Below are 14,150 nucleotides of genomic sequence, written 5' to 3'. Positions count from 1 at the left end.
GTTGCGGTGTTAAGTTCAGGATTTGCGGTCAGTATAGTTTCCACCAACTCCAGAGAAAGTTCCATGCGGCTCCAAGGCCACCAGATCATAACACCTACCATCCCCTGCCTCATCTATCCCATTAAGCGTCTGCTCAGTGAGCAGAAGACTCCTTCCCATGTTGTCAATGGATCTCAGTGTTGCCAGCTGCACATTTAGATCCAGAATCTGGGCTTCCAAATGCTCAACGTGCTCACATCTCGCACAGCAGTATGCACCCTCGACCGGCTGCTCAAGGATTGCATACATGTGGCAAGTTGTGCACTGGATGGCAATAGCAATCCTAATGGGGATTGCACCAGAGAGAAAAGTTAAATAAAAATAAATACAAAGTATCAATAAAATACAGACAGCAATTCAGTAATTCCTCCCTTGGAAACTCCCTGAATCCAAAGTCACTGAATCACAAGTCACACTTACCGCCGTTCACACTTACACTCAGGTCACACTCAGCTCGTTCACACTCGCTAAGCTGAAGATTTAAAGAGATTTTATTTTTTCTTTTTCCCCTCAGTAGCAATCCACCTTGCTGTTCAATGTTCTATGTCCAACTCATAGTATAATTCCCCCACAGACATGCCACACGGTATGATGCCCCTATAGTCACCACCACACAGTATGATGCTGACATGTCCCTCTCCTAGTACTAATAAAATAAAAAATAGAAAATATTCACCTGGCCCCATCCTACCTAAGGGTGGTTTCACACTTGCGTTTTTGTCTGCAACGTTTTTTGCACAAAAAAACGCATGCGTTTTTTTCCCTATATTTAACATTGAAAACGCATGCGTTTTTTTGTACATGCATTTGCATGCGTTTTTGAACGCATGCGTTTTTTTACTGCATGCGTTCATTTTCAAAAATGCAACTTGTAGTATTTTTGAGTGGCGTTTTTTGGACACATAGAAACGCATGCGTTTTCATGCGTTTTTTGGGGCCAAAAAATACATTGGAGTCAATGGAAACGGATGCGTTTTTTGTGCATGCGTTTGTTTGCGTTAAAAATGCATGCGTTTTTATATTAAAAAACCAGAAAACACACTCATATGTCACCCTCCACCATAAAGGTGACAAAGAGGATCCTAACCCTAACCCTAAAAGGATCCTAACCCTAACCCTACAGGGATCCTAACCCTACCCCTAACCCTACAGGGATCCTAACCCTACCCCTAACCCTAACCCTAAAGGGATCCTAACCCTAACCCTAACCCTAAAGGGATCCTAACCCTAACCCTAAAGGGATCCTAACCCTACCCCTACCCCTAACCCTAAAGGATCCTAACCCTACCCCTAACCCTAACCCTAAAGGGATCCTAACCCTACCCCTAACCCTAACCCTAAAGGGATCCTAACCCTAACCCTACCCCTAACCCTAACCCTAAAGGGATTAGGGTTAGGGGTAGGGTTAGGGTTAGGGTTAGGATCCCTTTAGGGTTAGGGTTAGGGGTAGGATCCCTTTAGGGTTAGGGTTAGGATCCCTTTAGGGTTAGGATTAGGGTTAGGATCCCTTTAGGGTTATGGTTAGTGTTAGGGTTAGGATCCCTTTAGGGTTAGGGTTAGGGTTAGGATCCCTTTAGGGTTAGGGTTAGGATCCCTTAGGGTTAGGGTTAGGGTTAGGATCCCTATAGGGTTAGGGTTAAGGGTAGGGTTAGGATCCCTTTAGGGTTAGGGTTAGGGGTAGGGTTAGGATCCCTTTAGGGTTAGGGTTAGGATCCCTTTAGGGTTAGAGTTGGGGTTAGGATCCCCTTTATCACCTTTATGGTGGAGGGTGGCATATCAGTGTGTTTTCTGGTTTTTTAATATAAAAACGCATGCGTTTTTTTGTGCATGCGTTTACATGCGTTTTTTCACCATGCGTTTTTTTTTCCAAACGCATGCGTTTAAAAACGCAAGTGTGAAACCAGCCTAATAAGCTGCTCCAGTCCCTGCAGGATGTGGAATGAGGTTTCATGCAGCCGTCATTATCTAAGGATGTCATTGTGCCTGCTATATGGTGTCTCAGACACACATGTTCAGTATAGGAAGAGGGAACAAACGGTTTCCAGCTTCACCAATGCCTTCAACTGTATCTGTTTCCCAAGACTGCAGATATTGTTGAAATTTTAAGGTGGGGGTAAACATTGATGCAATTGGGGCCCCATAGCAGTCGCGTGGTCTGCTGCTATTAGTGTTGCGCCACTGAAAGTAATATAGCATATATGAACACACATGTAAATTAACCCCATGACTTACAATGCTTCTTCTATCATTGCAAGCTTTTTAGATTTTATGCTATATTCAATATTTTCCAATAAGATATCCCCTGTCTATATGTTCCCTTAGGGCATGAGGACATTAGAGAGAAAGGGCGCGGGGGGTTATCATCCACTCTGGACTGCTGATTGCTTTCAATAGGCAATAAGAACAGTTTTTCGTTAGACACTTTTCATTATTTTCATGGTTAATTTGGCCCTCAGTGCTGGAAGCGCCTAAACTTGCAGTCCATTTAGCAAGTTAATAGATGCTGAGATTTGAATCCCAATTCCTAAATCGCTGGATGTTTTATGTCCCGCCCGGTTCCACCCCCAAATTGCTCAGAAAAATCTGTTTAATGTAAGTTGACACCAACCCTAAGATTGTGCAGATCGATTTATTTAGACTGTTTGCAATCACCTGAATAAAATCAGTGGAGTTAGACGGTTACACTACAGGTATGCCATATTTCCGTTTTTAGTTATTGGAGTAAAAAGGATATAGCATCGCACACATTTGTTGTAGTGTTACATGGAATTATATTTTTTTAGTGTTTCATGGGTTGTTTCTACTGAAATCTCTCCTTCAGCAATGATCACCATCTTCATATTTAACCCTATAAGATGCATTCATTTTTTATTAAATGTTTGAATATATTCCCTGGTATTTCAGCCACGCTGGGATGAGTTATACATTGCGATTCTGCTCCCTTTGGTTAGTGAGGCATGTAGTGAGGCTGAGATCCATCCTAGTCAGATTGGAGTCTCCCTAGGCTAGGTTTGATGTTCTGCAACGTGGCTTCTACTCTTGGGCTGAGCTCATGAAGCGTTAAACATCACTACAGGACCTGAGAATATGTATCATACCCACAGCAGCCACACTGTGACTTATTACTTCAATGATATTTTGAAGATTACTCTTTCAAATATGTCAGCTTTCTGCCCGTTTAATAATTTATGTGATGCCATCAATAAAGCCTAAAAAAGACATAAATGAGATTCTTAGTTTGACTACACCCAAGATTTTACAGTGAGGATACTATATCTTTTAATAGGAATAGCATTTAATAGCATAACATGAAGTGTCACAATGGTAAATTTACAGAATTTTGGATGCCATAAAAGTCTTGCGTTTCTATTGATTTACTTATACATTTATACTATATCTAAATGTAAAATATCAAACATCAGAGCCCTCAGAGTCTCTGTAGGAGGAGCTCCCGATGTGGCAGCCTTGCACCGCCCTTGTTTTCCATGGACGGCCATTCATGTGACTCTCTATGTAAAATTACATGGCGGCTTTACAAAACTACCTGTTAGCTGGAGGTGCCAGGGTGGACTACTGATCAAAGGTGCATTTACCACATAACATATGATGTTTTATATTTAAGCATGAGGGTACACGTTCAGGAATTTTCGTGTTTTTTTTTCACGATAAAAACGAATAAAAAACACATACATATGCATCCTATCATTTAGAATGCATTCTGCAATTTTTGTTCACATGGTGCGTTTTTTCCTGCGGAAAAAACGCATCACTGTAAAAAAAAGCAGCATGTTCATTAATTTTGTGGATTTTTCGCGTTTTTCCCGCTATGCATTGGGAAAAAACGCGAAAAAAAACATCAAAAATGCGCAAAAAATGCATCAAAAACGCGGTAAAAAAAAACCCGCGGATTTCTGGCAGAAATGTCTGGTTTTTGTCAGGAAATTTCTGCAAGAAATCCTGAACGTGTGCACGTACCCTAAGAGATGTACTGTGATTCTCCAAAAAACACTCTTAATAGTTCATCTTTGAGACACTGTGATAAATTACCATGTAACAATGGATTCAAGAAGTATTGTTTCTCCTTGCGGAGAGTGACATGTTAAGCATGTCGAGATGTTAAGCACTATAATAGGTGGCACTAGAGTTCTAGTCCTCTTCCTCTCTGAAGAGACAATTTGCACATAACATACTGTAATCCTCGAGAATAACCTGATATCATGCTGGATCAAAGGGACTTTCATTCCTAAAACAAAAGTGGACATATCTAGACTTCCTAACTATAAAAAATAGAATTGTTTCTCCAAGTCAGACATGTCTCACTTTTGATCCATGCTTTACAGCCTTTTTTTAGTTTAGTTTTAGTTATAAAGACACGGTACTGCTCTCTACCTGTGCACTGCACTTATTTCTACCAGTGCTACATGTGTTGTACTGCTCTCTTCCTGTGCACTGTACTGATTTCTACCAGTGCTACATGTATTGTAGTGCTCTCTACCTGTTCACTGTACTGATTTCTACCAGTGCTACGTGTATTGTACTGCTCTCTACCTGTGCACTGTACTGATTTCTACCAGTGCTACGTGTATTGTACTGCTCTCTACCTGTGCACTGTACTGATTTCTACCAGTGCTACGTGTATTGTACTGCTCTCTACCTGTGCACTGTACTGATTTCTACCAGTGCTACGTGTATTGTACTGCTCTCTACCTGTGCACTGTACTGATTTCTACCAGTGCTACGTGTGTTGTGCTGCTCTCTACCTGTGCACTGTACTGATTTATTCCTGTGCTACGTGTATTGTACTGCTCTCTACCTGTGCACTGTACTGATTTCTACCAGTGCTACGTGTGTTGTACTGCTCTCTACCTGTGCACTGTACTGATTTCCACCAGTGCTACATGTGTTGTACTGCTCTCTACCTGTTCACTGTACTGATTTCTACCAGTGCTACGTGTATTGTACTGCTCTCTACCTGTGCACTGTACTGATTTCTACCAGTGCTACGTGTATTGTACTGCTCTCTACCTGTGCACTGTACTGATTTCTACCAGTGCTACATGTGTTGTACTGTTCTCTACCTGTGCACTGTACTGATTTCTACCAGTGCTACATGTATTGTACTGCTCTCTACCTGTGCACTGTAGTGATTTCTACCAGTGCTACGTGTGTTGTGCTGCTCTCTACCTGTGCACTGTACTGATTTATTCCTGTGCTACGTGTATTGTACTGCTCTCTACCTGTGCACTGTACTGATTTCTACCAGTGCTACGTGTGTTGTACTGCTCTCTACCTGTGCACTGTACTGATTTCTACCAGTGCTACATGTATTGTACTGCTCTCTACCTGTGCACTGTACTGATTTCTACCAGTGCTACGTGTGTTGTACTGCTCTCTACCTGTGCACTGTACTGATTTATTCCTGTGCTACGTGTATTGTACTGCTCTCTACCTGTGCACTGTACTGATTTCTACCAGTGCTACATGTGTTGTACTGCTCTCTACCTGTGCACTGTACTGATTTCTACCAGTGCTACGTGTATTGTACTGCTCTCTACCTGTGCACTGCACTGATTTCTACCAGTGCTACATGTGTTGTACTGCTCTCTACCTGTGCACTGTACTGATTTCTACCAGTGCTACATGTGTTGTACTGCTCTCTACCTGTGCACTGTACTGATTTCTACCAGTGCTACATGTGTTGTACTGCTCTCTACCTGTGCAATGTACTGATTTCTTCCTGTGCTATGTGTATTGTACTGCTCTCTTACTGTGCACTGTACTGATTTCTACCAGTGCTACATGTGTTGTACTGCTCTCTACCTGTGCACTGTACTGATTTCTACCAGTGCTACATGTGTTGTACTGCTCTCTACCTGTGCACTGTACTGATTTCTACCAGTGCTGCATGTGTTGTACTGCTCTCTACCTGTGCACTGTACTGATTTCTACCAGTGCTACATGTGTTGTACTGCTCTCTACCTGTGCACTGTACTGATTTCTTCCTGTGCTACATGTATTGTACTGCTCTCTACCTGTGCACTGTACTGATTTCTTCCTGTGCTACGTGTATTGTACTGCTCTCTACCTGTGCACTGTACTGATTTCTTCCTGTGCTATGTGTATTGTACTGCTCTCTTACTGTGCACTGTACTGATTTCTACCAGTGCTACATGTGTTGTACTGCTCTCTACCTGTGCACTGTACTGATTTCTTCCCATACTACATGTATTGTACTGCTCTCTACCTGTACACTGTACTGATTTCTTCCTGTGCTATGTGTATTGTACTGCTCTCTTACTGTGCACTGTACTGATTTCTACCAGTGCTACATGTGTTGTACTACTCTCTACCTGTGCACTGTACTGATTTCTACCAGTGCTACATGTGTTATACTGCTCTCTACCTGTGCACTGTACTGATTTCTACCAGTGCTACATGTGTTGTACTGCTCTCTACCTGTGCACTGTACTGATTTCTACCAGTGCTACATGTGTTGTACTGCTCTCTACCTGTGCACTGTACTGATTTCTACCAGTGCTACGTGTGTTGTACTGCTCTCTACCTGTGCACTGTACTGATTTCCACCAGTGCTACATGTGTTGTACTGCTCTCTACCTGTTCACTGTACTGATTTCTACCAGTGCTACGTGTATTGTACTGCTCTCTACCTGTGCACTGTACTGATTTCTACCAGTGCTACGTGTATTGTACTGCTCTCTACCTGTGCACTGTACTGATTTCTACCAGTGCTACATGTGTTGTACTGTTCTCTACCTGTGCACTGTACTGATTTCTACCAGTGCTACATGTATTGTACTGCTCTCTACCTGTGCACTGTAGTGATTTCTACCAGTGCTATGTGTGTTGTGCTGCTCTCTACCTGTGCACTGTACTGATTTATTCCTGTGCTACGTGTATTGTACTGCTCTCTACCTGTGCACTGTACTGATTTCTACCAGTGCTACGTGTGTTGTACTGCTCTCTACCTGTGCACTGTACTGATTTCTACCAGTGCTACATGTATTGTACTGCTCTCTACCTGTGCACTGTACTGATTTCTACCAGTGCTACGTGTGTTGTACTGCTCTCTACCTGTGCACTGTACTGATTTATTCCTGTGCTACGTGTATTGTACTGCTCTCTACCTGTGCACTGTACTGATTTCTACCAGTGCTACATGTGTTGTACTGCTCTCTACCTGTGCACTGTACTGATTTCTACCAGTGCTACGTGTATTGTACTGCTCTCTACCTGTGCACTGCACTGATTTCTACCAGTGCTACATGTGTTGTACTGCTCTCTACCTGTGCACTGTACTGATTTCTACCAGTGCTACATGTGTTGTACTGCTCTCTACCTGTGCACTGTACTGATTTCTACCAGTGCTACATGTGTTGTACTGCTCTCTACCTGTGCAATGTACTGATTTCTTCCTGTGCTATGTGTATTGTACTGCTCTCTTACTGTGCACTGTACTGATTTCTACCAGTGCTACATGTGTTGTACTGCTCTCTACCTGTGCACTGTACTGATTTCTACCAGTGCTACATGTGTTGTACTGCTCTCTACCTGTGCACTGTACTGATTTCTACCAGTGCTGCATGTGTTGTACTGCTCTCTACCTGTGCACTGTACTGATTTCTACCAGTGCTACATGTGTTGTACTGCTCTCTACCTGTGCACTGTACTGATTTCTTCCTGTGCTACATGTATTGTACTGCTCTCTACCTGTGCACTGTACTGATTTCTTCCTGTGCTACGTGTATTGTACTGCTCTCTACCTGTGCACTGTACTGATTTCTTCCTGTGCTATGTGTATTGTACTGCTCTCTTACTGTGCACTGTACTGATTTCTACCAGTGCTACATGTGTTGTACTGCTCTCTACCTGTGCACTGTACTTATTTCTTCCCATACTACATGTATTGTACTGCTCTCTACCTGTACACTGTACTGATTTCTTCCTGTGCTATGTGTATTGTACTGCTCTCTTACTGTGCACTGTACTGATTTCTACCAGTGCTACATGTGTTGTACTACTCTCTACCTGTGCACTGTACTGATTTCTACCAGTGCTACATGTGTTATACTGCTCTCTACCTGTGCACTGTACTGATTTCTACCAGTGCTACATGTGTTGTACTGCTCTCTACCTGTGCACTGTACTGATTTCTACCAGTGCTACATGTGTTGTACTGCTCTCTACCTGTGCACTGTACTGATTTCTACCAGTGCTACATGTGTTGTACTGCTCTCTCTACCTGTGCACTGCACTGATTTCTTCCTGTGCTACGTGTATTGTACTGCTCTCTACCTGTGCACTGTACTGATTGCTACCAGTGCTACATGTGTCGCACTGCTCTCTACCTGTGCACTGTACTGATTTCTTGCTGTGCTACATGTGTTGTACTGCTCTCTATATGTGCACTGTACTGATTTCTTCCTGTGCTATGTGTATTGTACTGCTCTTTTCCTGTGCACTGTACTGATTTCTTCCTGTGCTACATGTGTTGTACTGCTCTCTACCTGTGCACTGTACTGATTTCTTCCTGTGCTACATGTATTATACTGCTCTCTACCTGTGCACTTTACTGATTTCTTCCTGTGCTACATGTATTGTACTGCTCTCTACCTGTGCACTGTACTGATTTCTTCCTGTGCTATGTGTATTGTACTGCTCTCTTACTGTGCACTGTACTGATTTCTACCAGTGCTACATGTGTTGTTCTGCTCTCTACCTGTGCACTGTACTGATTTCTACCAGTGCTACATGTGTTGTACTGCTCTCTACCTGTGCACTGTAGTGATTGCTACCAGTGCTACGTGTGTTGTAGTGCTCTCTACCTGTGCACTGTACTGATTTTTTCCTGTGCTACAAGTGTTGTACTGCTTTCTTCCTGTGCACTGTACTGATTTCTTCCTGTGCTACATGTGTTGTACTGCTCTCTACCTGTGTACTGTACTGATTTCTTCCTGTGCTATGTGTATTGTACTGCTCTCTTACTGTGCACTGTACTGATTTCTACCAGTGCTATATGTGTTGTACTGCTCTCTACCTGTGCACTGTATTGATTTCTTCCTGTGCTACATGTATTGTACTGCTCTCTACCTGTGCACTGTACTGATTTCTTCCTGTGCTACGTGTATTGTACTGCTCTCTACCTGTGCACTGTACTGATTTCTTCCTGTGCTACATGTGTTTTACTGCTCTCTACATGTGCACTGTACTGATTTCTTCCTGTGCTACATGTGTTGTACTGCTCTCTACCTGTGCACTGTACTGATTTCTTCCTGTGCTACATGTGTTGTACTGCTCTCTACCTGTGCACTGTACTGATTTCTACCAGTGCTACATGTGTTCTACTGCTCTCTACCTGTGCACTGTACTGATTTCGTCCAGTGCTACGTGTATTGTACTGCTCTCTACCTGTGCACTGTACTGATTTCTTCCTGTGCTACATGTATTGTACTGCTCTCTACCTGTGCACTGTACTGATTTCTTCCTGTGCTATGTGTATTGTACTGCTCTCTTACTGTGCACTGTACCGATTTCTACCAGTGCTACATATGTTGTACTGCTCTCTACCTGTGCACTGTACTGATTACTACCAGTGCTACATGTGTTGTACTGCTCTCTACCTGTGCACTGTACTGATTTCTACCAGTGCTACATGTGTTGTACTGCTCTCTACCTGTGCACTGTACTGATTTCTACCAGTGCTACATGTGTTGTACTGCTCTCTCTACCTGTGCACTGCACTGATTTCTTCCTGTGCTACGTGTATTGTACTGCTCTCTACCTGTGCACTGTACTGATTGCTACCAGTGCTACATGTGTCGCACTGCTCTCTACCTGTGCACTGTACTGATTTCTTCCTGTGCTACATGTATTGTACTGCTCTCTACCTGTGCACTGTACTGATTTCTTCCTGTGCTATGTGTATTGTACTGCTCTCCTACTGTGCACTGTACTGATTTCTACCAGTGCTACATGTGTTGTTCTGCTCTCTACCTGTGCACTGTACTGATTTCTACCAGTGCTACATGTGTTGTTCTGCTCTCTACCTGTGCACTGTACTGATTGCTACCAGTGCTACATGTGTTGTACTGCTCTCTAACTGTGCACTGTACTGATTTCTACCAGTGCTACATGTGTTGTACTGCTCTCTACCTGTGCACTGTAGTGATTGCTACCAGTGCTACGTGTGGTGTACTGCTCTCTACCTGTGCACTGTACTGATTTTTTCCTGTGCTACATGTGTTGTACTGCTCTCTACCTGTGCACTGTACTGATTTCTTCCTGTGCTATGTGTATTGTACTGCTCTCTTACTGTGCACTGTACTGATTTCTACCAGTGCTACATGTGTTGTTCTGCTCTCTACCTGTGCACTGTACTGATTTCTACCAGTGCTACATGTGTTGTTCTGCTCTCTACCTGTGCACTGTACTGATTGCTACCAGTGCTACATGTGTTGTACTGCTCTCTACCTGTGCACTGTACTGATTTCTACCAGTGCTACATGTGTTGTACTGCTCTCTACCTGTGCACTGTAGTGATTGCTACCAGTGCTACGTGTGGTGTACTGCTCTCTACCTGTGCACTGTACTGATTTTTTCCTGTGCTACATGTGTTGTACTGCTCTCTACCTGTGCACTGTACTGATTTCTTCCTGTGCTACATGTATTGTACTGCTCTCTACCTGTGCACTGTACTGATTTCTTCCTGTGCTATGTGTATTGTACTGCTCTCTTACTGTGCACTGTACTGATTTCTACCAGTGCTATATGTGTTGTACTGCTCTCTACCTGTGCACTGTATTGATTTCTTCCTGTGCTACATGTATTGTACTGCTCTCTACCTGTGCACTGTACTGATTTCTTCCTGTGCTACGTGTATTGTACTGCTCTCTTACTGTGCACTGTACTGATTTCTACCAGTGCTACATATGTTGTACTGCTCTCTACCTGTGCACTGTACTGATTTCTACCAGTGCTACATGTGTTGTACTGCTCTCTACCTGTGCACTGTACTGATTTCTACCAGTGCTACATGTGTTGTACTGCTCTCTACCTGTGCACTGTACTGATTTCTACCAGTGCTACATGTGTTGTACTGCTCTCTCTACCTGTGCACTGCACTGATTTCTTCCTGTGCTACGTGTATTGTACTGCTCTCTACCTGTGCACTGTACTGATTGCTACCAGTGCTACATGTGTCGCACTGCTCTCTACCTGTGCACTGTACTGATTTCTTGCTGTGCTACATGTGTTGTACTGCTCCCTACATGTGCACTGTACTGATTTCTTCCTGTGCTATGTGTATTGTACTGCTCTCTTCCTGTGCACTGTACTGATTTCTTCCTGTGCTACATGTGTTGTACTGCTCTCTACCTGTGCACTGTACTGATTTCTTCCTGTGCTACATGTATTATACTGCTCTCTACCTGTGCACTTTACTGATTTCTTCCTGTGCTACATGTATTGTACTGCTCTCTACCTGTGCACTGTACTGATTTATTCCTGTGCTATGTGTATTGTACTGCTCTCTTACTGTGCACTGTACTGATTTCTACCAGTGCTACACATGTTGTACTGCTCTCTACCTGTGCACTGTACTGATTTCTACCAGTGCTACATGTGTTGTACTGCTCTCTACCTGTGCACTGTACTGATTTCTACCAGTGCTACATGTGTTGTACTGCTCTCTACCTGTGCACTGTACTGATTTCTACCAGTGCTACATGTGTTGTACTGCTCTCTACCTGTGCACTGTACTGATTTCTACCAGTGCTACATGTGTTGTACTGCTCTCTCTACCTGTGCACTGCACTGATTTCTTCCTGTGCTACGTGTATTGTACTGCTCTCTACCTGTGCACTGTACTGATTGCTACCAGTGCTACATGTGTCGCACTGCTCTCTACCTGTGCACTGTACTGATTTCTTGCTGTGCTACATGTGTTGTACTGCTCCCTACATGTGCACTGTACTGATTTCTTCCTGTGCTATGTGTATTGTACTGCTTTCTTCCTGTGCACTGTACTGATTTCTTCCTGTGCTACATGTGTTGTACTGCTCTCTACCTGTGCACTGTACTGATTTCTTCCTGTGCTATGTGTATTGTACTGCTCTCTTACTGTGCACTGTACTGATTTCTACCAGTGCTATATGTGTATTGTACTGCTCTCTTACTGTGCACTGTATTGATTTCTTCCTGTGCTACATGTGTTGTACTGCTCTCTACCTGTGCACTGTACTGATTTCTTCCTGTGCTACATGTGTTTTACTGCTCTCTACATGTGCACTGTACTGATTTCTTCCTGTGCTACATGTGTTTTACTGCTCTCTACCTGTGCACTGTACTGATTTCTTCCTGTGCTACATGTGTTGTACTGCTCTCTACCTGTGCACTGTACTGATTTCTTCCTGTGCTACATGTGTTGTACTGCTCTCTACCTGTGCACTGTACTGATTTCTTCCTGTGCTACATGTGTTGTACTGCTCTCTACATGTGCACTTTACTGATTTCTACCAGTGCTAAGTGTACTACGATGATACTGTATATGACCGTTTAGTCATTTTTAGCATTTTTTTCTAAACTGGCTTTTAGAAAAATTGTGTATAAAATTAAAATTTAACTAATATATTTTTATTATAATTTCTACCCCACTGCCCCCACTCTACTACCAAAAAATTCTGGGTTCAAAGCAACCACCTTTTCACTTGCTGCATTGGCACATGACTAGTGATGTGGCTGAGTGGTACTGGCTGTTAGTATCAGTTCATTAGCTAAGACAGTATCCTTCTCGGTCATTGTGTTAGCTGTCTCAGAGAATGGAGTTGGCTTAGTTAGTTAAAAGGAGCCAATCAGCAAGTCTCCTTCATTACCAGTCACGTACTGACACAGTGAATAGGACAAAGCTTTCCTTCTGTGGCAGAACAAATTGGAATTGCAGTGGGATCAGATCTAGAATCAGGACAATAGGGCTTGAATCAAAATAATATTAATAACGTTAAATAAATTGTAATTTTGAGCATATTTGAAGAAGATTTTTCAAGCTATTCAACCCCTTTAAGCCTCAGCGAGTGCTTCTATGCTGTTACTTGTTCCTATTTAGGGGATGTTATAGCGATGTCCACAGGACTAAGGTTTCAGACATTACTTTTTCATTCCACGCTTCACTTGTGCAGCTTTCTTCTCAACTCCCCAAGGCTCTAACAGACTTCACATAATTTATAACTACGGTACCTTTATGGGTTTCCCTTTGGCCATCATGCTTTTCTTCTGGTGTCATATCTAAAGAAATAGCATCAGACTTTATTAATAATGTACACTCTTTTATGAAGGTAGAATCTAGTTTGCGGAGTGCTTTAGCTTAAATAATCCAAATAATGTAAAACATATAAAATTGATATGGCTGTAGTATATAATTGATGCTGATATAAACTTGATGGTTTGACAACAAACTTAATCCCGGCCAACAACTAAGTCTGCTCTCTCCCCTCAGGAAGTTTCAACCGTACTGGTATTATAAGTAGGGATGAGCAGACCCGTGGATGTTCGGGTTTGTCAAGTTCGGCCAAGCTTGATTCCAAAGTTTGTCTTAGGTACTCCCACTTGACCCTGGGCCTGAACGCCATATAAGTCAATGGGGACCAGAACTTTGGTGTTGTAAAATTGTTGTAGTAAGGGCTAGGGAGTTGCAAAAGGAAGCAAATTGTGAGTAAAAGCAGGACAATTGCCCTGCAAACAAATATGAATAGGAAAATTACTTAAAATACCATAGAATAAAAAAAAATCTTGAAGCAGGAGATGGAGGTCCAAGTGGAGGAGCCGTCAGGTCAGGATCCTCTTCCCCTCTGTACTAGTCTGTCACTCTTTGTTTATTGTACTTCATAGTATTTTATATATTGTATTACAATGTATACCCTCTTCAAATGAACAGCACCTTTAAATTATTATTGCTTTAAAGAGGACATGTCACTTGCTAAAACAAAAATGAGTAATACACATCGTAAAAATCCCCGATTCTGCAATTCTTTTCCATTTTGTGCTGCATCGCTCCATTGCAGAGATATTAATGTTGTTTTTGTTTAAGATCGCAGTATGTG

At 42.7% G+C, this 14,150-nt stretch overlaps 1 protein-coding gene across 1 annotated transcript in view; it reads left to right on the top strand.

Moving 5' to 3' along the window:
• Positions 1-14,150, top strand: part of DNAH6 (dynein axonemal heavy chain 6) — a 621,891-nt gene that overhangs the window by 412,632 nt on the left and 195,109 nt on the right. The window lies entirely within an intron of this gene.

This window comes from Ranitomeya imitator, chromosome 1 (assembly GCF_032444005.1).
Source record: "Ranitomeya imitator isolate aRanImi1 chromosome 1, aRanImi1.pri, whole genome shotgun sequence".
NCBI lineage: Eukaryota > Metazoa > Chordata > Amphibia > Anura > Dendrobatidae > Ranitomeya > Ranitomeya imitator.
This window is presented reverse-complemented; position numbering and strand designations above follow the sequence as displayed.